The sequence below is a fragment of the Ovis canadensis genome, chromosome 4 (genome assembly GCF_042477335.2).
Source record: "Ovis canadensis isolate MfBH-ARS-UI-01 breed Bighorn chromosome 4, ARS-UI_OviCan_v2, whole genome shotgun sequence".
Classification (NCBI taxonomy): Eukaryota; Metazoa; Chordata; class Mammalia; order Artiodactyla; family Bovidae; genus Ovis; species Ovis canadensis.
In genome coordinates, this window is record NC_091248.1 from 126,421,904 (window position 1) to 126,443,432 (window position 21,529).

The 21,529-nt window shown below is 47.0% G+C and overlaps 1 protein-coding gene across 4 annotated transcripts in view; it reads left to right on the forward strand.

The window, feature by feature from the left end:
- The first annotated feature begins 10,087 nt into the window (after window positions 1-10,087).
- The window catches only part of CUL1 (cullin 1), an 88,933-nt gene continuing 77,491 nt past the window's right edge, over window positions 10,088-21,529 (forward strand). The window contains exons 1-2 of one of the 4 annotated variants that reach the window (XM_069587022.1): window positions 16,603-16,781; window positions 17,177-17,336. The gene's annotated coding sequence lies outside the window, so the exon portion shown is untranslated. Of the gene's footprint in view, window positions 10,801-16,602; window positions 16,782-17,176; window positions 17,337-21,529 lie in introns of those variants that run through there. The other 3 variants (XM_069587021.1, XM_069587020.1, XM_069587019.1) reach the window with 3 other exon arrangements.

Below are 21,529 nucleotides of genomic sequence, written 5' to 3' on the forward strand. Positions count from 1 at the left end.
ATTCCATACTCAGATGTTTTGGCTAAAAAAAAATGCACTTAGTTTTATCCCTGTTTTTTCACATGCATATCGCCTTAACCATTCTTCTCTCTAAACAGCAAGAAATCCTAATTAACGTGAACATAACTGTTCTTCGACAATGTTTCCATTATATTTAATGTCATTTTCCTTGTCTCTAAAATACGATCAAGAATCTTTATTTTACCATAGGAGAAAATCTTCAGGATCTAGGACTGAAGGGTTCCTTGACTCGACATCAAAAGCACCATGCTCAAGAGGAAATCTGATAAACTGGATATCATCGACATGAAAACCATTTGCTTTGTGAAAGGCAAGAGGATGAAAAGACAAGAAGCCTAGAATTGAATGCAGCAGTAATACAAACCATAAGAATCTGTGCTTACCTTAGAGGTCCAAACAATGTACTATGAGAATGCAAAGGACAATGAGAGTAATTTCAGCCAAGGAAACCTGCAAAGTGTGATGAAGTGAGAACCAAGCTAGGAATCAAAAGACAAGTCAGTAGGATTGTAAGAGATGGACCCAAGAGTAAGAGGAGCATCTAAGATAGAATCAGCAAACGCTAGAAGGAAGGAAGGGCTTCCCTGGTGGTTCAGTCAGTAAACAGTGTGCCTACAATGCAGGAGACCCGGGTTCAATCCCTGGGTCGGGAAGATCCCTTGGAAAAGGAAATGGAAACCCACTCCAATATTTTTGCCTGGAGAACCCCATGGACAGAGAAGGCGAAAGGAAGGACACAGGTGTGGGAAAACATTGTAGTAAAGGAAAGGATGGCCTTCCCCGGTGGCTCAGATGGTAAAGAATCTGTCTGTAGTGCAGGAGACCTGGGCTTGATCCCTGGGTTGGGAAGATCCGCTGGAGAAGGAAATGGCAATCCAGTCTAGTATTCTTGCCTAGGAAATTCCATGGACAGAGAAGCCTGGTGGGCTACAATGGGGTCGCAAGAGTCGGACACGACCTAGCAACTAAACTATCACCACTACCAGAAGGAAGGAAAGTGCAAAGAATGTTGACACTGTGAGTGGCCCAGTGAGAATTCCAGAGTATGGAAGGAGTGAAGTGGGGAGTGAGCCTGGAAAGGGGGATTGGGGACAAATTATGGAAACCAGTGTAGTGGGGACAGAGCGCTGTTCCCAAATAGCTCACAGCTAGAAAATGCTGGTTCTGGGAAGTGGTGCAGAGAATGCTCACAGGTGTAAGCTCTGGACGTCCAGAAAGATGGGATTGTTTGGCCAGGGGCCATCATGCAAGACGCCCATCTGCTCCTGCTGCAGGGGAGCAAGAGGGAGTTATATGTGACCACTTTGGTGCGCGCCCTGTCTTCTGTCTGCTGTCAGGCCCAGGCCTGGGTACCTGAGCCTGTCTTTTCCCCACGGGTGTCTCTTCCTTGCTTCTTCCCATAATCGTTCTCAGACCAAGGATGGAGCTGGAGAGGCTCCTTGCAGCAGCTAGTGGGGTTGACCCCACTCAGTGCAAGATAAGAGCCACTCTGTGGCCCATGTCTAAGCTGTGGCATTGTAGCTGCAGGAGGGGAAAGTAGGTCAATTAGCAAATGGTTTATAAAGTGCTCACTCCAGAAACACAATCACAGTCAATGCTTTATTTTCCCCAACTCTCGATACCCCAGGGTTTCAAAAATCACAATATTTTTGACCATTAGAGTGTGTTTATACCTGCTCTTTACGTCTCCTCGCCTAATTCTATCAGGAAGACTTAAGCGTCTATGGTTCAAAGTAAATTTTACTCCACTGCCCATTTCTTCCACGTGGCCTTGCTGGCATGTTCAGAATATAAATGTTTGCATGGTCCAGGTAGCGTGGTCTAATTTAAAGGCGAGTAAGTCAGCAACCTTAATAACGATAAGGGAACCGGATAGCTGGATATTTACCTAGTTCCACCCTGAAGTCAAAGGTCAGGGTGGCTGGAAGGGAGAAAGAAAAGATCATTGACAAAAGAATGAGAAAGAGGGACTAGCTTCCCACGCAGGAGGAAAGTCTGAACGCTTCCTTGGGATATTTAGTAGCTGGTTTCCTGTCTGTCTGCTGTCTCTTACTCGCCTATCAGGTTATGGGGCAGCCAGGAGGGCGGGAGGGGCTGTAACTCTTTTTCTCATCTTGGTATGCTGAACTGCTCAAGCTCACAGCAGCAGACTTGAACGCGGATGGTGTTGATGGAAAAGCCAAACGCCTGCCAATGGCCTTATTGCTGCTGGGGTGGAACAGTGGCTGATGACATTGACTTCAGTTTCTGGGACATTATCAGCAAAAATAAAATGTAACTCTCATTGTACAAAAAAGCATTTGGTTCCTGAATTTATTCTGCTCTCAAAGCTAGCCAGGAGCTCCTTATCCAGATTCCATGTCTGAATTTTTTTATTTAATTACATATATTTTATTTAATTACATACATTTTTTAAGAAAGTTAAATTAAAAAATTAAAATTTTTTTTCAAACAGAAATTCTGCAAATTTGAGAGAGCTTGCTTCACTTCTCTTCCACAGGAAAAAAATTAATGGAGTGGGAAGTAAAATAATTTGTCACAAAATGGTAGTATAATATCTCTTTTGATTATCTGTTCATTGAGAACTCCAGCCTGCAGCCTCCTTTAATGTTCATTTCTTTTTTATCCCCAAAGTTAATGTTGAATCATAAAGCAAATGACCTTTCAGACCAAGAAAACCTAGCTCTAAGGTCATTGGAATTTCTTCAATTCTCTGTTCACATTCTCAAAAAACTATTGCTCATCTTTAAAAATGTATCATAAACAAATAGTGTTGAAGGGCTATAAAGTTTTTCTTGGCACAAATGTGGTATGACCTGGAAAACACACTTCATCATTCACAATGAGAATGTCCTCTCCAATTTATGCCAATAAAAACTTGGAATAATCCAAGATATACTTTACATGTATTACATTACATACAAGAATGAAGTGAAGTCGCTCAGTCGTGTCCGACTCTTTGCAACATACACGAATAGTAGCTCTACATTGGAGACCCCATTTCTGGCAATCAAAAAAGAAAGTTCAAGGTGAAAGGGAATTTCTCAGAGAACTTCTCGCCAGCATTTATGCAAAAATATCAGAATACAGTAAGAGTAAGAAGAGGCGGAGGAAACTTCGTAGAAAAGATGACGCGGGATTAGGGGTCCGGAGAATGACTCAAGGGAAAAGAAAAAGGAAGGAGGACATTCTCAACAGAGGTCTCTACCAGGAGTCTCCACACTTCCTGGTGGGGACCCCCCTGGTTGTCACTGTGGCTGCAACCCAAGGTCCAGGAAGAGATGTGGCTGGAAGGGATACTGGGAAGGGAGGCAGAGGTCACGCTGTGAACGTTATCATCGAGTGTCTTCCTAAGGGATGTGAAACCGCTGAGAGTTTTTTGTTGAATAATGACAATAATATGCCAAATGCTTTCTGTGTGTCAGGCATCCAACACCATGAAATGCTACAGCCCACCTTTAAAAACCATCCTATACAGTGTGTACTGTTTCCATTTTATAGGTGAAGAAGTTGAGGCAGAGACCGGTGAAATAACTTTTGCAGGGTCCAACAGCCATTAAGTGGTGGGATCAACTTAGATCATCTAACTCCAGAGCCCATGATCTTCTGCTTCTTGAGGAAGTCACTATCGTATTCTGGGGTAGTGGCGGGGAACACACTCCATGGCTACGTGGAAGATGAATTAGAAGAGAGACAGGAGGTAGGAAGACCAGCAGGCCACTGCAGCAGCACAAATGAAGCTAATACAGGTCTTAAGTGGATAGGATTTAATGAACTAGTGGACATGGAGGTGAAAAGAGGGCAGAATAAATATACTTGAGGCATCGAATTATATATATATATATATATATATATATATATATATATATGGCTTCCCTGGTGGCTCAGAGGTTAAAGTGTCTGCCTGCAATGTGGGAGACCTGGGTTCGATCCCTGGGTTGGGACTATCCCCTGGAGAAGGAAATGGCAACCCACTCCAGTATTCTTGCCTGGAGAATCCCATGACGGAGGAGCCTGGTGGGCTACCGTCCATGGGGTCGCAGAGTCAGACGACTGAGCGACTTCACTTTCACTTTCATATATATATGTATCTCCTGTTGGTTCCACTTCCATAGATCTGTATCTTTGGCGTATCTCCTATTGCTTCTGTTTCTCTGGGGAACCTTGACGGATACAGTCCTGTATCACAAACTCGTGTAAGAATGTCTTCTAGAAGCTCACCCAGTGAGTATGTGTGCAGGGTGGGGGGTGGGGGTGGTGGTGGGGGGTTGGGGAGGAGGGGTGATAGAGTTGAAATTTATATTAGGCAGAGGAAAAGAAAGGTTTCACTGAGGAAATTCCATTTAAGGTAGACCCAGAAGAATGAACTGTACTGGGGTGAGCAGTGATTCTCTTGTCTGTGCTGAGCTCAGTCGTGTCTAACTCTTTGTGACCCCATGGACTGTAGCCTGCCAGGCTCCTCTGTCCATGGGATTTTTCAGGCAAGAATACGGCAGTGGGTTACCATTTATTACCCTCTCCAGGGGATCTTCCTGAACCAAGGATCAAACCTGCGTCTCTCGTGTCTTCTGCCTGGCAGGCAGATTCTTTACCACTGTGCTCCCTTGACGTGAGCAGCAACTGGGGAAGAATAACTGATACAGAAAGTGTGGTTAGAAGAGGAAACACAGAGCCTGCTCAGGAGTCCAGTTTGGATCTGGCTTGGTATGTGTAAGAAACCTGAGAGATGAGTATGAATAAGTCCACTGAAGCTGAAGTGTGGAGGGTATTTTAATACTAGGAATGACTTGCTTGTCATTCCTTTTGTAGGATATGGGGAATTATTAAAGACTTTTGAGCAGGAAAGTGGCATCACTGGGTTTCATAGTATAAACAGTCCCCACTAATCCATGAGTGGGGTTCTAAGTATTTTTTTCAATAGACTATGCACCAGGAACTATGATAAATAGTATATGTATAGTAATAAAAAACACCTTCTCTGTATTCAAGAAGCTTATAACCTATGAGAGTGGGAAATAGAGAAAGGAAAATTATAATGAAATATAGACAAACTCTTCAGTAAGTAAGTATTAATACGTGGTATAAAAGAATCACAAAAAGCAGGCACCTGATCCCCATGTGGGTGTGGGGCTCGGTTGGCATGTGTAAGGTCAGACAAAGTTTCCTGGAAGAAGAGATTTTAGGGCAATTTTCTGGAACCCAATAATTTTCTCATAGACAAAAGGTTGAATCATTAGAAAATGAGTTGCAATTCCGTATGGCCCAACCTGATCGAATGTTACCATGGTGTTCAGGTTCCCCAAACTCAAAAGCCGATTTGGTTCATGACTGTCTTGACAATAGTTTTTTCTGCCTTATGGGTCCTCAAAACAAGAGGCTTAGGTCTTCTCAACGTGCAAAATCTAGACTTGAACAGATTAGACTTATGTCTCTCCATCTCCTTTCCTCAGTCCCTCTTTTTGCTTATGGCTCTTCTCACCAGAACCTCTGACCCCAAGGCCTTCAGCCTGCCCTGAAGCACCGTCTTTCCCCCAAACTTAACATGTCCCAAACCTTCCTTTCTTTAGCTGTTACTCTACGCAGGTTAGAAAGAAGGCCATCTGATTGAACTAGTTAGTGTTGATGTGTGAATCACTTTTAAGCCCTGCTACCATCCCAGAGCTATGTGAGTCTTTAAGAGAGGACACTAGGAATCTTTGGTGGAATTCCAGACAATAAAAATAAGGCCTTTGTGTATTTTTGTATAGGCCATTTATCAGTCAAGAGTTGAGAAGGTGGGGCTACCCATTCTGTATTCCCTAGACATATTTACTTTGTGACTTTGGTTAAGTAAATTTTTGCTTCCTATTTTTATGGCTAGTTACATTTAATATCATTAAAATATTGTTTGGAATTTGGTGGACTAACATGAGCTATGAATTTTCTCTAATGAATTGAAGCGAAGATTAAAAACCTACTTCTTCAAAAAGAATTTACAACTCATTATCCTAAATAGAAAAAAAAAATAGAAGAAATCATGTATTATTTCATATCTTTCCTGATTGCTTCCTTTGAATGTTAAGCTGGTTGGATTACTCTATTTAGCTATAGTACATGGGTTATTTTCCTAAGAGAAACTAGTTGTTGTTTTTTTTTTAAGCATGCATAAAGTATACTTCATGATTTGGATTAAATAAGCAAGTTTAATTGAAAAATCTGCTTACTTAGCTCCTCTTCCTTGAGGTACACGATTTCAAAACAAGTAAGACTTATGTAATATGTCAACAATGCTAACACCAGAACTTTTAAGATCATAACATTTGAAACTTTAACACAGGAAGGAGCAGTCCATTAAATCAGTGGTTCCCAAACTCAGGTCACCAGATTAGCCCTCGATAATTCGATCAGCAGCATCATCACTGGTGGTGGTGCTTTAGTCCTAAATTGTGTCTGACTCTTGCGACCCCATGGACTGTACCCACCAGGCTCCTCTGTCCATGGCATTTCCCAGGCAAGAACACTGGAGTGGGTTGCCACTTCCTTCTCCAGGGGATCTTCCCAACCCAGGGATCGAACCTTATCTCCTGCATCACAAGCGGATTCTTTACCGCTGAGCCACCAGCAGGAAAGTTCATGTTTAAGTTGTTATGTTCATAGCAACCTCACATGAGATAGTATTATCATCCCCAGTTCATAGGGCAAGGCACAGAGAGGTTAAGCAACTTGCTCGGAGTTACTCAGATAATAAGTAGTAAAGCCATGATATAAATAAACTCTGACAGTTTCAGATTTCATCCCTTCCCTCTTCCTGCCCAGTTTTGACTCAGTAGGTCTGGAATGGGCCCTGGAATCAGTGTTCAAATCCCCAGGTGATTCTGAGGCGAAGACAGGTTTGGGAACTCTCTCGTTAAATGAATTTAATTTGCTCTGGATGGCTAGTTCCTTACTCACGTCTTAGAAACAATAGTGCATAAGGCTCATCAGGTGACATGGTACCCTTTCTGATTTGACTAGTAAACAGCTATTTTGGACCACTGTCCCCTGTTGTTCAGGCACAATACTGAGGGGCCTGGTGGAAATAATGCCTGACCAAGGACTATCTCCTTTAACGGTGCACATAAGAGGGTTGGCAATCGGAGAGATCACAAAACCCTGTGCAGAAGGTGCAAAGTAGGCTTCCACAAAATAGGCTTCCGGAATCGGACTTGAGCTGGACATGAAAAAGGGAGGGTGATTTGCAGATGAAGGAAAGGAGGAGGGACCATTTCTGTTTGTTTCAGGAAACAAAGGGAAGGAAGCATTCACAAATGGTGATTCAAGGCAGGTATTTGTGGGCCAACAGTAGGTTTAATAGGATGGGATGAAGTTGAGAGTTCCTTTTGGGGAATGGCTAGAAAAAATTTGGAAAAGTAAGTTAGGACAAGATTATGGTCAACTTTAGGCACGAGGTCAGAGTTTGGACTGAACTCTATAAGCAGTGGGGAGCCACTGAAAAGTTTGAAAGGATAAAGAGTCAATGATGAAGCAATCAGTTTGGAATCGACCAGTGGGGCTCAGTTACTGTGCAGGCGGGAAGGACAGAGCAGAGATGAGAACCAGGAAAACCATTCAAAAGGTTAAAGGAACGATACAGGTGTGGGGAAACATCGGAGTAAAGGAATGGATCGACTCGCGCTTGGGAGTCACTGTGTCAGGTTATGCCACCGATTAAGCTGTGATTTGGGGCAAACTGCCTACTATTGGAGTCTTACGTTTTTCTTTGGAAAGTGAATGTGATAATGATGATGTATGTCCCCAGACTGAGCCAAAATAGACAAAAGATTTCTTTAGGATGGTGACTAGCTCTGGGATGCAAGGTTCACAGGTCAGTATACTGTTTTCAGGCCTGTATGACTTTGAAACCATGGGGTTGCAGAGTCGTACACAACTAAGCAACTGAACTGAACTGATGACTAAGAAAATGTCAGCATTATCAACAACCAAACAGGGCGGTCAGTAAATCTCAACTGTACAGAAGACAAAAGGGACTAACAGTGTTTCAGGAAGTATGCTGGAATTATGAAAAAATTAGGGACTAACACTGTTTCAGGAAGTATGCTGTGATTTTGAAGGAATTACTCTGCACAACAACTTAATGAGGTATTTTAATACCCATATAAGTTGGCTTAACCAAGACAAAAGATGGTGGTTTGAGTTTGAATATAAACAGAGGTCTGCTTAAATTTAAAACGTGGGCTTTTTGAACTTCATCATATTGTTTTAGGTTTGCAAAGTTATATTTTATCCTAGGTTTTGACCTAATATTCTAGTCAAGACTATTTTCAATTTTGATTCTAACACCTGTAAGTAAATTACCCCTCCAAATGCTGGGTCATCTGACAGGGGGACAACATCAGTTTTGCTGAGATTGGGGAGAAGATGGAGAAGTTTTGGAGTGGAAAGAGAATGAATGGTTAAGGTAGGAGGCAAGGTTGCCTGTGCAGAGCAGAAGTGGTACAGATGCAACCTGGTTATGAAGTGGACATAAAAGTCAACGGTGTAGCCTTAGAGCTAAGAATAATAGTGCAGATGAGTGGAGAGTAAAGGCTGGAAGAAATTAAGAACTAGGAACTGAGGCAATGAGAAGTGGAGAGGAAGGTAGAGATGAACTAAATCCTCCCATTAGGGAAAAACAGACGTTGGAAGAAACAAACAGCAAAGGGAAAGTTGACCCACTCAGCTCACGTGTTAGCTGTGGGGAGTCACAGACAGGACGACCATATTGGATGATGAAATGGCAGAGGACAGGTTAGACAAACGGGAGATGAGCTAACCTGTCCTCTGAGGAAAGCTCGCAGAAGTGAGGGTCTCAGAGAAACCATATGTGTGCAGCCTCCCATATATGTGTACATATATATGTACAAGCCTTCCATTTTTACCTTCAATTCTCCCATGTGCCCATGAGAAAGTTAAATACATCTAAGCTTCTTTTGAATATTTAGAAGTATAGGATATTTGTTGCTGTTCTGCCGCTCAGTCCTGTCCAGCTCTTTGCAGCGGCATGGACTGCAGCACGCCAGGCTTCTCCGTCCTTCACCATCTCCCGGAGTCTGCTCCAACTCATGTCCATTGAGGATATAAAGCACGAATTTAAAAATCCTTAAATAGGCTGAGATCACATACTCTGGTGACAGGTACAGACAAATGCCATACTTTTAAAGATAAAGAGTTGTTGACAGAAGGCCACATTTCAATAGGAGGAACCGCATATACAAGTATGTCTTAAGATATTTCTTCTAAGAGACATCCATATTCCTCAGGAAACAGTGAGGGCTGTGGGAGTAGCCCTAGGCTCTGGGCCTAGCATTTCCACCCCAAGGTGATACTCAATGTTTTAGTTTTGGAGCAAAACAGGAAGTTACAGTCATCAAGTCTTTGGCCCAGATAACCTGAAATCTTTCCATGCTGAACTGTTCATGGACCATGGGATTAGAGAAGAAGCCCCTTCAAGTCCAAGCTTTCTCACCTGTGTCCCCACAGGAAGCCAGGTGGCCATTTGCGCTGCCCAAATTTGTATTTCAGGTAACCACTTGTGAGTTAATTTCAGATGAATGCGACGAACGACTCCGCAGCACTGGTGAAAACAGTCCTATTCAATAGTCATACCTCACTCATCCCATCCATATATGTAAGATCTTCAATTTCATTCTTCACTTAATCTTTACAGAGATTAATGGTAAAGTGTCTTTGTCGACCTCTGTTCAAAAAAGAGTGGGTTAGAGAGTTTGAAGAGGTAAGCTAATTTGGTTTGATCTCCGAACCAATTTTAGAGAGAGAGAGAGACAGAGAGACGCCCAGGAGCTGGGACTTTGAGGTGCCGATCCACGAGGCCGCAGGTGTCCTGGGGTTCAGAGAATGGACGGCACGTTTCTCTGGAGTCTGCTGCGCCTGCCTTTCAGGGCCACTCGCCCATCAGCCGGTCGGGGTATGGCTTTTGGTTATCCTCCCGCCGGGAAGGTAGATCCAGCGGGTGTAGTTGTGATCCGTGTCGGTTCAGTGTGTGTGCGCGCAGGAGCGGGGGAGGGCGGCGTGTAAGACCCTCTGCTCCGGGGTGTTTCGGGCCGGTTTCTCCTCAGGCTGGGGCCCCGACCTAGGAAGGTGACCACCCCCGCCCCCTCCTCGTTCGGCCCAAAGTGGCGGGAAGCCGGGTCCTCAGAGGCGGCCCCCAAGGCCAGGGAGGCAGTAAAACCTGGAGGAGGATCCGGTGCGCCCGTCCGGGGAGGGTGCGGCGTCCATGGCCAGGGGCCCGCGGGGGCTTTCAGGTAGAGAGCAGCCCCGCGAGCGGGGCCTCGGCGGCGCGGGGCGGCGGGCGGGGTGGGGAGAACTCGGGGCCGCGGCACGGCGGGCGGGGGCTTTCGGGCCCCTCCCGCTCCGCGGGGCTGGTGGGGAGATGGCGGCGACGGTTTCCCGGCTCCCCCGCCCCGGACGCCGATGGCGGAGCGTTCCGGCCCTCCCCCCCCAGCTTCTCCACCGCGGGAGCCGGAGCCGGTGAGGCCGGGAGGGCGGGGAGCGGCGAAGGGAAGGCGAGAGGGCGGAGGTTGCGTGGTGCAGGCGGCGGCGGCGGGAGGAGGGCCGGCGGGCGGGCCGGGAGGAGGAGGAGGAGGAGGAGGCGGGAGCCGTGTCGCACGCAGCTCCAGGCGGGGCAGCCCCGGCGGCTGAGGGACGCGGCGAGACCTTGGCGGGACGGGGATTTAACCGGGGCCGGGCCCAGCGACCAGGTGGAGACGTCGCCGGAGCCATTTAGGCAGCCGGGAAATGCGGGTGAGTTGTCGGCGGCGCCGGGGCTGAGGGGAGGCGGCGGCGGCGGCGCAGGCCCGACCCGGAGCCGCGGTGTCGCAGTGACTGGGGCCGCGGCGGCCGAGCTCAGGCGCCGGGCGAGAGGCCCGAGGCGCCGAGCCGCGACCGGGCGGAATGGCGGCGGGGGCCGGTGCACTCGTGGGCAGAGGGCGCCGGGGGCGGGAGGGGAGCGCGCGCGCGCGCGCGCGGGGTCCGGCCCTGAGTCACCCCGGCCGGCTCGGGCCTGGCGGGCCGCGGCCCCGGACGCGGGCTCGGGGCGGCCCAGGCCCGGACTACGCACTGGGGAAAAAAAAAAAGGCCCGATTCATCGCGCCCGAGGCGGCGGCCTGGTGGCGTCCGCCCCTTTCCCAGCGCGACCCGCCTCGGGCCGCGGAGCCGGGCTGGCGAGCGGCCCCCGGGGCAGTCGGGCGCGCGCGCCTCACCTCTCTCCAGGCGGCGACCACCACCCCACCTCAACCAAGGGGTGCCCGAGCCCGCGCCCTCTTTCCCTCGGCCCCCCTGGGGACCCACCGCTCCCCCGAGCGTCGCTTGCCCCCGACTCGTGCTCTCAAGTAAAGTACTGGGCTTGCGCGCCGGAGGAGCCGCGGAGCCGGGCTCTCTCTGCTTTCCGGTTCCCTGCCCCGCGGCTCCCGGGTTTCCCCGCCCGCATTGTTGCGACTGTGCAGGGCGCTATTATTGGGTAACAGTCGCCCCTTTGCCCGGTTCTCCTCGGGGAGCGGGCCCGGGGCGGCACGCAGGGATGCGAGTGCGGCGGCCGAAGCGGACGGAGCGCCCCCCCCGCCCCCCTCCGCGGCGGCCGCCGAGCGCCCGCGAGTCGGGCCGGGCCTGCGCCGCCGCCTCGGCGCGCCCCCGGCCCTGCACCCGGCGGGAGCGCGCGCTGACCCCGCAGGTAACCCGGGCGCCGGCCGGCCGCGTGCAGGGGTCGCCCCGCGCGCCCTTCTGGCCCCCCGTGTGCTGTATGCCTAGTGCTGGTGGTTCCGGGCAGAAACGCATGGTGAACGTTCCTTGAGCCTAATCCTCCAAAGTTGAGGGTTTTCTCCCTTTAGCGAGCTCTCTGCCAAAAATAGGATCCTCTTTTCGGATTGGATCACTGTCGTTGCTCACAGTTCGCAGCTGGAGTTAGTGGTGAGGGTGCAAATGAGGAATTGCAGTTAAGTGTTTATTTGCTCTGTGTAATTGCTCTTCGCGCAGTGGCATTAAAACAGTCCAAGTTAGTGGAGTCAGGGGTCACGTAGTTTTGGAAATGCACTCATCGGAGTGACAGAAGGGACTGAAATTCACTTTTACTTGAACCCCCAGCTTCTAGACCTCAGCATAGCTTTAGCAGTCTGCAAAAGCATGGCCAGGTGTAAGTTTAACGCTTCATTTTGTGGCCACCCTGTTTTACCTGGTTTTCTGAAATCCTGCAGCGTTTATGGATTGTGTAGAAAAAATAGGGAGCATTGTTTAAGAAGCAGAATTTAAAAAAAAAATTTTTTTTTTAATCTAAAAAATTTGGACCTAACGTTCTCTTGATCTAAAAGGGTCCTTGGGTATTGAGGAAATTTTTACTTAAAAGTCTGTTGCTTTCCCTGGTAAGTCGAAATAGTTGCAACGCATTTCAAATTCTGAGGCATGCATACAGCATGCAGGAGACTGGCTTGCTTTAACTCTATTATGCCCATTTTTGGAGGTTTGTAGAGAGAGTGCTCTTTAAGCTCTAGAGGGTTGGCTGAAATACTCTAAAAATATTTAACTTTTTTTTTGTCATTGGAATCATCTTTTAAAAACTTAACAAAAGGGGAAAAAACCTTTAGCTGTAGTATTAGGGGTTTTTACCAGTTCATACTATCCTCTCATCACCAACTCAGTGGACATGAATTTGAGCAAACTCTGGGAGATAGTGAAGGACAGGGAAGCCTGGCATGCTGCAGTCCATGGGGTTGCAAAGAGTTGGACGCGACTCAGTGACAACAGCAGCATCTCTTAGGGCCACTGATCCATGTCCTTGGAGGCAGGCCCCCCTTTCCTACGGTGCACCTACCACATGGGTAACTAATAGCCTGGTGATACCTGGTAATATCCTGCAGTTTGCTTAGATGTTACAGCTCTGTCGACTCATAGCTCTAATATACATATATTACGGATATGTTGACTCCTTTGTCTCTTACTGATTATTATCCTCTAGAGATAATTAGCTTAGTCTGGGTTGTCAATGCAGCCTTACTTCCCATACTTTACAGACTGAATTCCTTGAAGGCAGGACATATTCTTTATTTTTTGCATCCCCAGAGGAGCATAGAACTTGGTCAGGGGTACTTCATTTGCTTTTTGAATGAAGAAATCTGGAATAATTCTGATTTATACCCAGTGTCTGACCACCTCAGATTTTGGCTACAGAAGCAGTCACCTCAGTTACATTGGTTAAGAGTGCAAGCTTTTTTAATAAATTGTTCCTACCGCATCCCTGGGAACTAACATGGAGCTGGACGGAAAAATGCTCAGGCTTTCTTCAGCTCTGAAAGATCAGGAGGGTGCCAAGAAAGCAACTTGTGAAACTTTAATTTCCTTCTTTTTCCTCAAAACTGGTTTTAAGTACAGATGTTTAAAATTTGTATGTGTGTGTGTGTTTTAACAAGACTGAGGTCTTTGCCTCAGGTTGAATGTTGCCACCTTAGCTTTGAGGTGAAATCCTTTGGCTGCTTGAGACTCCTTCCTGTTAAGAGAGCTATGACTCTGGGTCCAGGAGGCCCAGTGACCTTTCTCACAAGAGAGACCTTTCTTGGGTCCCTGAGTGCCTTTTGATCAGAAGTTCACTCCGTTTGCCCAGCAAGCATAGAATGCCTTTCTTTCTGCAAGGAAAATGCAAATGAACGGGCTTTAGATTGAAGAGTGGTTGGTTACCTGCTCTCCTTCAAGTTGAAAATCAGGGTGCCAAAAATTAAAGGAGTGTGTTTGTGTTTTATTTTTTGCTTTTTCAGCCCTCCATAGGTTCCAAGGCCATGGGCCTCAGCAGTTGAGTCTGGAATAAACTGTCCAGACTCAGAATGAATTTTGAGCTTTTAGTTATACCTGGAGGAAAGAATGTAATGTTTTTAAGGACCCATTTGAAGTTTATCTTGTTTTTATGTGTGTGTGTGTGTTTGTTTTGGTGGGGTGCTATTGGGTAGTTTTCTCAACAAACTGTTTTCTTTCATTTGCCTCCCAAATTGAGACACGAATGTGAAATGAGGAATAAACTTAAATAAAACCTTAAGTTTATTACTAAGGATTTTAAGCTTTGTAATCTGTCCATGTAATAATGCACACTATAAACAGGATTTTTGTGATGTTTGATGGCTTTAAAATTTTTTATGCACAAGAATATAGCTTCTAGAAAAGATGTCTGCTTTATTTCTTTCCGCTTGAGTATATAACGTGTTGCTTGAGATGTAGGATGTCGTTGGATCTAGAGGTGGAAAACCTCTTCTCGTTTATAAAGTGAGATGGTTTTCAGTTGACTTCAGTTTTCTTCAGGCGTTCAAAGTGTGTGGATTCCATGGGAATGCCATAGCTTTTAATGTTCACAACATTTGGACCGCCCCATGAAGCGTACCTTTCTTCGTGTTTGAAAGCAGAGTTGTGACCCCCAGGCTTGGTCCTTGGGACCCTTGGATCACGTGAGCGGAATCTTTGCTTTCTCCCGCGTCGTGGCAGCCCCCTTCCGGGACCCTTGGATCACGTGAGCGGAATCTTTGCTTTCTCCCGCGTCGTGGCGGCCCCCTTCCGGGACCCTTGGATCACGTGAACGGAATCTTTGCTTTCTCCCGCGTCGTGGCAGCCCTCTTCCGGGACCCTTGGATCACGTGAGTGGAATCTTTGCTTTCTCCCGCGTCGTGGCAGCCCCCTTCTGGGACCCTTGGATCACGTGAGTGGAATCTTTGCTTTCTCCCGCTTCGTGGCAGCCCCCTTCCCAGAAGTGGCCCTGCTGCCCTCTGGCTCTCTTTCGGCCTCCAGTACAGCGTCCCCTTCCCGTCCCCCAGCAAGCTCCTGCTCTGGAAAGGCTCCACTCAGATCCTGATGCACAATCTAGAGGGGAGCCTTTCCTGGGGTCCCTGAGGCCCCGCCGGATCACTGTCGGAGTATTTGACCTTGGCCTAGACTTGTGGTTTCTTTCTCCCACTGGACAGACCTCTTGTAGGCATGGAACCTTGTGACAGGCACGTGGCCCTGTGTGCAGGTGCATGAGTTAGCTCCAGAAACTCGCACTTTGTTTCTGAACTTCCTCCCTGCTTCACATCTAGGGGCTTCCCTGGTGGCTCAGGCAGTAAAGAATCCGCCTGCCGTGCAGGAGACCCGGCTTCCATCCCTGGGTCGGGAAGATCCCCTGGAGAAGGAAACGGCAGCCCACTCCAGTCTTCTTGCCTGGAGAATCCCATGGACCGAGGAGCCATGGGCTACAGTCCACGGGGTTGCAGAGTTGGAAATGACTGAACGACTAACACTTTCACATCTAGACCGAGCCCCTTGGGTTAGAGCTGCTGTTGTTTAATCCCCTGATAGTCTCTTGGGGAAGAAGATGAGGCTTTGGGTGGTTAAAGTCAGGCCTACTCGGTGGCCAGTTCAGTTCAGTTCAGTTGCTCAGTTGTGTCCGACTCTTTGCAGCCCTATGGACTGCAGCACACCTGGCCTCCCTGTCCATCACCAACTCCCGGAGTTTACTCATACTCATGTCTGTTGAGTCGGTGATGCCATCCAGCCATCTCATCCTCTGTCATCCCCTTCTCCTCCTGCCTTCTAATCTTTCCCAGCATTGGGGTCTCTTCAAATGAGTCAGTTCTTCGCGTCAGGTGGCCAAAGTACTGGAGTTTCAATTTCATCATCAGTCCTTCCAATGAGTATTCAGGACTGATCTCCTTTAGGATGGACTGGTTGGATCTCCTTGCATTCCAAGGGACTCTCAAGAGTCTTCTCCAACACCACAGTTCAAAAGCATCAATTCTTGGGTGGCCAGGCCTGAGTTAAAATGAGACGGTGACTCCAGGGCTCCAGCTTTTACCCAGGTGCTCTGATTTATATGAAGGTGGAAGAGAAGAAGGAAGCAAGGTAGACGTGCTCTCAAGATTGGTATCTTCCCATTGATAATTAGGACAGAATTCATTATGCAGAACTGGGTTGCCTGCCAAGAATGAGCGTATTCTTAGTCTTTTAGTAACTGGGGGACGTTAAAGGAGAGTGATTGGACACTTGCGGGACAAGGTGAACAGCTTTGGACTTTGGGACTGTTGTGAAGTGGGGTGAGATGTAACTCACTGGCCTTATAAGACCATTTAAGACTGTTCAAATCTAGTAAGCTATGATTTTTTTTAAAAAGGCCTATGGCAGAAAATACTTTGAAAAACAGATTGTATGAAATGTGTGCTTAGAGAGTGTATGTGTACTGGTGAAAATATTTAAAGTAATAAAATGATTGTGATTTTAGGATAGAGAACTTGTGTGCTTTTAGTGTCCCCCCCAACCCAGATTTTTAAGGACCAAAAAATAATGCAGTTGATCTCAGGATGGAGCAGTCCTCTCAGCATATAACCCCAAAAGCAGGAACTGTGAAGGAAAAGTCTCCATTGAGTACTTGAGAATAATTAAACTTCTGTATGTAAAAATGCCACAAACAAAATTAAAAAGCAAATGATGGTAAATTTGCTTTCTTTACTGAAAAAGGAGGACTTATAGAACTAAGATAAAGATACCCCTTCCACCTCCTTTGCCACTGTGGGGGGAAATGAGCAAACTGGTAATTTTTTTAAAGAAGGGTTAAGAAATAAAAATTCAGCTTTACTAGTAGTACTCATGGGAAAGCAAATCAGTGAGATACTGTTTGTTTTAAATTTTGGAATAGATTGAAAAATAAGCCACTTCTGGTGAGGATATGAAGAAATGAGTCCATCCAGTCGTCGACTGAAAAAGAATAATTTTTCTGCAAGAACCATGTAAATATGTGTGTCTGTGTGGATATGTATGCACTTTGAAATATAAATAGCTAATCGACTTTTAGGGATTCAGTCTAAGAAAATAAAAAATGATGGGTTAATATTCTGCCAGGGGTACACTATTTAATGCCTTCCTATTGAACGTTTGTTTTCACGTTTTGCTGTTAAGGGTTATGATCTCAGCATTTGTAGATAAATCTTTGCATTTCTGTAATTCTGTCTTCAGTGAGACCAAAACATGCTATAGAACAATATATGTAATGTCTAAAATTTTCTTTTTTTAGTGTGTATGTACTTTTTTTAATAAGCCAAAATGTTTATAGTGATTATCTCTGAGTAGTGGAATTATGGGTTATTTTTAGTTTATTCTTTTGGCTTGTGTTTTTTTCCTCCAGTTTTCTACAGTGTACATGTATTTATAATGCAGTGGATTAGTTTATGAAGACAAAAGACAGTAGAAGCATTGTGCCTGCTTTGAGCAAGATGTTTCTGCTCCCTCAGCTCAGTGCTGGATCACCTGGGTTTCTACTTTACTTGCGGCAGGTCCCTTTGCAGGTGTGTTGACATGAAGGGTTAAGGGTGCGATATCTGACTGTTGGTTCTCCCTGCAGGGCTCATCTTCCCATCCTCCCATCTTCATCCTTTAGCTTCTCTGGATCCCCTCATACTCCATGCCCTCTGTGAAACTGTTTTAATCCGTGAAATCCATTTATGTTTTGGAATTTTGTTGAGTTGTAACTGGATTATGTACTAACGAATTGTCTTCAGTGTGGAAGTTTCCTTTTCTTAGCAATGCTGTGACCTTCCTATCCTTTTTTTTGTGGACTTCACACCTCCTAGCTGTAGTAGATGGGTGTTGAAAGCCACTGTCATCATGCCTAAGAAGGTGCATTTGCTACAGATTAGAAAACACAAATTCTCTTGACACACTTCATGCCATGGCTTGGAATATTAAAACGTTATTAGCGATTAAGAAATGTATTCTGAATGACACAACTAGGAATGCTGTTGGCCATCTGAGAGAACAGGTGCACAGAAACGAGTCCCTGAGTAGCTAACATAGTTAAGCGTGCTGAGGAAGCATCAGAAAGTCGGGACATGGGGGAGAGGCCAGAGAGCCTGGAGGCCCTCCTGCAGGAGGCAGGGAGGCCTGCTCTAGACAGACTGGAGGGAAAGGTTTGAAGTGGGGATGAGGCTGAGAAACTGGGGAACGCACACAGTTCAGCCCCAAGTGGCCTCCCAGACGTAAGGGCTGGGGGCTCTCTCCCACACTTTGGGAACTGGCAGGCTTCGGTTTGGGGGAGGGTGGGGAAGGAAAAGCCAGAGATTGGTTTCTTCTGAGTGCTCCACTCCGGTCTTAGCGGATCATCTTGTGGTACGATAATAACCACCATTCCCCACACATAGAATGTGCCAGAGACTGGGGCTGAACCCCTCTAGCAGCTTTGAAACTGCTCACCGCTCCCTACCCCCGCCCCCCCGACCCAGCTTTCTGCTTCTTGCTGGTAGACACCTCATTATGGACATAAGTCTTTCTTCCCAAGGTAAAGGTAGCCTTGGCCAGTCAGTGCAGGAATGGTTTTGCTAGTCGGTCATGGTTCAGAGGGTAAAGAATCTTGTCTGCAATGCAGGAGACTCAGGTTTGATCCCTGGGTCGGGAAGATCCTCGGGGTAAAGGAACAGGTACCCACTCCAGTATTCTTGCCTGGAGAATCCCATGGGCAGAGGAGCCTGGCGGGCTACAGTCCCGGTCGCAAAGAGTCAGACACGACTGAGCAATTCACTTTACTTATATCAGATAGAGGCCCCCGAAACCAGAGGGTGAGGACTGCCTCCCCACAGGGGACCCAGAATGCTGGAGATGGCGTGGCCTGGGGCGCAGTTTCGCAGGAGTCACTCCTCAGTGTGGTCCCTTGGCAAGTGTCCTGTGTGTCGGTGCCTCTGTCCCGGGCAGGCGCCTGTGTTGTGTTCGTGAACGTCTGCGATTTAACCGGACATTTATGGTGAAGCCTGTCATGCTTGATACTCTGAAGCATTGTTCAGTCCCTGTTTTTATAATAAAGCAAGTCAGCTTTACCACTCCCTGCATTTTCTGCCGTTTATTTTAGAGCAGTGTTTGCCCATCTATGTTCTGTGACATGTAAGATATTGGAATGGAAGTGAGGTGTCTGTGCACTTCAGTCGTGTCCAACTCTTTTGCAACCCCATGGATGGTAGCCCATCAGGCTCCTCTGTCCATGGGATTCTCCAGGCAAGAATACTGGAGTGGGTTGCCATGCCCTCCTCCAGGGGGTCTTCCCAACCCAGGGATCGAACCTGAGTCTCCTACATTGGCAGGCAGGTTCTTTACCGCTAGTGCCCCCTGGAAAGCCTAGAGAAGAGAAGATCTGTGAGTAAATGCATTTAGGAAATGCTAGGTTGGATACTGAGGGGCTTTTAATATGCTAATAAACATCGCTGGCCTTATAGAGAGACATCTGTTTTATAGGAAATATATATCTTACAGGGTCTGTGTACATATATAAGGTGGTGGTGGTGGTGGTGGTATTCAGTAGCCCAGTTGTGTCCAACTCTTTGTGACCCCACGGATTGCAGCATGCCAGGCCTCCCTGTCCCTCACCATCTCCCAGAGTTTGCCAAAGTTCATGTTCATTGCATCGATGATGTTGTCCAGCCATCTCATCCTCTGACGCCCTCTTCTCCTTCTGCCCTCAATCTTTCCCAGCATCAGGGACTTTTCCAATGAGTCAGCTGTTTGCATCAGATGACCAAAGTACTGGCGCTTCAGCTTCAGCATCAGCCCTTCCAGTGAATATTCAGGGTTCATCTCCCTTAAGATTGCCTGGTTTCATCTCCTTGCTGTCCAGGGGACTTTCAGGAGTCTTCTGCAGCACCACAGTTCAGAGGCTCAATTCTTATGGCGTTCTGCCGTCTTCACGGTCCAGCTCTCACAATACCACTGGGAAGACCATAGCCTTGACTATACGGACCTTTGTATCCTTGATTTAATAATAGCATCTGAGGGAAGAAAACCCTACTACCATGGCACAGAATACGTTTTGCTTTGTAGAGACATACCGATTTTAGAATCAAACATGAGAAATGACATTCATTGCCATGGAGGGGAGGCCAGGTGTGGAGTAAACGCTGTGTTTGCCTCTTTGCTCTCAGGCAGAGCGTTGAGCATCTTAAAACACTATAAGTTCTCGGGAGCAGGGTGGGGAACGTGGAGAGCAGGATCCTCCCAAGTCCAGAGTTAGATGTGTACTTGTCTAGAAATGGTTTCTGCCTCACTTTATTCCTTGTCTAAATATAAACCCAAAGTGCTATTATAGGAAGTGTCTAAAAAAATTTTTTTAAGCACATGTACCAGCATTAATCTGTCCTCACCACTGAGGAACAACAGCAGAATCTCAGCTCGTGTTGTTCACATTTTCTTGGAGGTGACATACGTTGAAAGTCCTTTTTAAACCTGGAAAATGCTGCTTTGTAACATTAACTACAAAGATGTTTCAGAACTTTTTAAAGTTTATAAACTGCTGGAGTTTTCAAAGCACGCCAGTCCATTGAAACACAGACTTGACTTCTCCTGGGTCAGCTCCCCTGATATTTAAACGGGTTCCTTTGAGTTTCTCGCTCGGTGGTTTCCAGGGTGAGAGTGGGAAGCTGAGCCAGGTGTGTTTTTCCGAGCGCTTTGGGCCCCTTTCGGAAGGGCTGTAACATGCAGTGTTCTCCAAGCTTCTGGACCAGGATCACATCGTTTTTTTCTTGAAGCGTCTTGGTCTTCGCTCATTAGATTGTCTTTGAGGAGATGGCTCTTTGGCTGGCTTCTCTGGTCTGGTTCGCTTTGCTGTGGGGTTTTTCAGGTATGTTCTGGCTGGAGCAGTTCTGACCTTTCTCGAGGGTAGCTGGTTGCCTCCCGGCTGAGCCCAGCCTGCAGGGTCTCCCTGTGGCCCTCCCCACCCTCACAGCCTCCCCAGGCCACATTCAGCTTCTCAGTATACAGTGTTGTCTCTGAGAATGTTCTACATGAAGTGATTGCCGAGTCTTATTAGTTCTTCCTTCGACATACTCTGTCCTCAGCTCTGCCTTGTTTGGGTCTGTCCCCAGCTCCCCTTGCCCGTGTTCAGGATTTGTCTTGACTCCCCGACTACAGGGTCTGTCCCCAGCAGAGGTTGGCGACACCGTGACCGGTTGGAGTAGGCTCTGCACTGCATCCTCGCCAGCCCTTCTCCACTAGTCCGTCTCACGCCCTGAAGCTCAGAAAATTCCCAAAGTCAGGCGTGTGCCCGGTGCTGGTCTGCAGTGGCTGATGTGGGGGCTGGCTCTTTGTCTTGTCCTGGTTCTTCACACCTGCTACCCGTGAAACAATGCGATTTCAGTAGGGCAAACCAATTTGGGGAAGTTCCGTTAATTTTGAGATTTAATCTATAATAAATTACAAATGAGAAATGTCCTTTTGATAGGGTGACTTGTGGGAAATGTCTGTGATTAAAGAATTCACAGGTTATAATCAACAAACTGAAAGTATGGATGTGGTGTAAGGTGAAACATCCATGTTGCTTTTTATGGTAGATTTATAGGTGAGTGAGTGTGTGTCTAACTAGGACAGTGGATTCCCTTCATAGGTTAAAATAGTTTAAAGCACATTCAGATGACTCCTTGGGAGCAGTGAATCTAACTAGTAACAGTCTGGTAGAGACTAAGGGTGTGTGATCTGAAAAAAGCAGTCCTAAAATGTGCTTCTT